Source organism: Octopus sinensis, linkage group LG11 (assembly GCF_006345805.1).
Source record: "Octopus sinensis linkage group LG11, ASM634580v1, whole genome shotgun sequence".
In the NCBI taxonomy this organism is placed as follows: domain Eukaryota; kingdom Metazoa; phylum Mollusca; class Cephalopoda; order Octopoda; family Octopodidae; genus Octopus; species Octopus sinensis.
This window is the reverse complement of record NC_043007.1, coordinates 67,302,611-67,305,110: the sequence shown is the minus strand read 5'-3', so window position 1 is coordinate 67,305,110 and position 2,500 is coordinate 67,302,611. Positions and strand designations below refer to the sequence as shown.

The 2,500-nt window shown below is 38.2% G+C and overlaps 1 protein-coding gene and 1 long non-coding RNA gene across 4 annotated transcripts in view; one reads left to right on the top strand and one right to left on the bottom strand.

The window, feature by feature from the left end:
* The window catches only part of LOC115217441 (ADP-ribosylation factor 5), a 36,755-nt gene that overhangs the window by 30,980 nt on the left and 3,275 nt on the right, over positions 1 to 2,500 (bottom strand). The gene's annotated exons all lie outside the window — the stretch shown is intronic.
* The window catches only part of LOC118765463, a 17,595-nt gene continuing 15,638 nt past the window's right edge, over positions 544 to 2,500 (top strand). Inside the window, exon 1 of the long non-coding RNA XR_005001331.1 lies at positions 544 to 554. This is a non-coding gene — a long non-coding RNA (uncharacterized LOC118765463). The remainder of the gene's footprint in view (positions 555 to 2,500) is intronic.

Here is a 2,500-nt window from a genome sequence, read left to right as displayed (position 1 = left end):
TACTATAGGCACAAGGCCTGGAATTTGTGGGAAGGGTCATAGAGTCGATCAAATCAACCCCAGCTCTTGACTGGTGCTTAATATATCAACCCTGTAAGGATGAAAGGCAAAATCGACTTTGATGGAATTTGAACTCAGAATGTAGTGACAGAGGAAATGCCACTAAGCATTTTGCCCAGTGTGCTAATAATTCTGCCAACTCACCTCCTTTGACAATAATCATCATCATCATCATCATCATCATCATCGTTTAACGTCCGCTTTCCGTGCTAGCACGGGTTGGACGGTTTGACTGGGGTCTGGGAAGCCAGGGGCTGCACCAGGCTCCAGTCTGATCTGGCAGTGTTTCTACAGCTGGATGCCCTTCCTAACGCCAACCACTCCGCGAGTGTAGTGGGTGCTTTTTACGTGCCACCTGCACAATAATGATAATAATAATTTTTTCAACTGGAAGCACAAAGCCTCAAATTTGGGGAAAGGGATTAAGTCGATTACATCAACCACAGTGTGTAACTGGTACTTATTTAATCGACTCTGAAAGGATGAAAAGCAAAGTCAACCCCGGCGGAATTTGAACTCAGAATGTAGCGACAGATGAAATACCACTAAGCATTTCACCCAGCGTATAATAATAATAATAGTAATAATAATAATAATAGTAATAGTAATAATAATAATAATAATAATATAATAATAATAATAATAATAATAATAATAGTTCCTTCTAATTCTGGCACATGGCCAGCAGTATTAATGGAGGAGCTGAGTCAATTATATTGACCCCTGCATCTGACAGGTCTCTATTTTATTGACCCTGAAAGAATGGAAAGCAAAATTGACCTTGGCAGAATTTGAACTCAGCATGTAAAGATGGACCAAATGCTGCTAAACATTTTGTCAGGCATGCTAATATTTCTGCAAGCTCACTCTCTGAATAACAACAGCAATAACAACAATAATAATAACAGCCATAATAACAAAGGTGATGAAGGTGCTGCTGTTACTGCTGCTGATGATGAGAATGACAATGATGATGATGATGAGGAGGAGGAGGACGACGACGACGATGATGACAACAACGAAGTTGACAATCATGAAAATTGTCACAAAGCCACAATTTATGGAGGAAGCAACCAATTAATTTGCCAACAACAATAGTAGTATGCATGCACACACATATGGAATTCATGCTTGCATCACATGTGTGCTCATACAGCTAGTTATGGGACTGTTGTCTCATGCATACAAAACGACACATATGCCAGTAAAAAAGCTTACAGAAAGAAAAAAAAATACACATATTTACAAAAGCTTACAAAAAAAAACATATTTCTCAAATAGACACCAAAAATGTGAATAATCATTCTTCCAATTGTTGATGCACACAAACATTACATTCAAGTATTTTGATAAGGTAATACAGGACATGCTACATGCTATTGTTGCTGGTGAAGCAGTCATTCCTTCTTGGGAAAGTCTGAATAAATAAATAGTTATGTCAATAACAGCACTACCAGTAATGGCAACAACAAAATGATAATAATGGTTTCAAATTTTGCCACAAGGGCACCAATTCTGGGAGAGGGGATGACTCGATTACATCAACCCCTGTGTTCAGCTGGTACTTATTTTATCAACTACGAAAGGAAGAAAAGGAAAATCAACCTTGGTGAAATTTGAACTCAGAACATAAAAACAGAGGAAATATATTGGTAAGCATTTCACCCGGCATGCTAGCAATTCTGCCAGCTTGTCACCTTAATAATGATAATAATAATTGTAGCCCTTTCTGCTATAGGCACAGGGCCTGAAATTTTGAGAGAGGGGACAAGTTGATTATATCGACCCCAGTATTTCACTGGTACTTCTTTTATCGACCCCAAAAGCATGAAAGGCAAAGTTAACCTCGGTAGAACAATATACCGGTAAGCATTTCACCACTTTAATAATAATAATAATCTTTCTACAAGTACAAGGCCTGAAATTTGTAGGAAGGGGACCAGTTGATTACATCAACCCCAGTCTTTCACTGGTACTTAATTTATCAACCCTCAGGTCAACTTCAGCAGAATTTGAACCGAGAACATAGTGACAGGTAAAATACCGCTAAGCATTTTGCCCAGCATGCTAACGATTCTGCCAGCTCAACAAAAGGCATAAGGCCTGAAATTTGGGAAGAGGGGACTAGTTGATTACATCGACCCCAGTGTTTCACTGGTAGTTAATTTATTGACCCTGAAAGGATGAAAGGCAAAGTAGACCTTGGTGGAATTTGAACTCAGAACATAAAGACAGATGAAATGTCACTAAGCATTTTGCCCAGCTTACTAACAATTCTCCCAACTCACCACCTTAATAATAATGATAATGATAATAATAATAATAATAATAATAATAATAATAATAAATAATGATAGCGATTTCAATTTTTGGCACAAGGCCAGCAACTTCCTGGCAGGAGAGAGTCAATTACATCAACCCTCAGTGCTCAACTGGTACT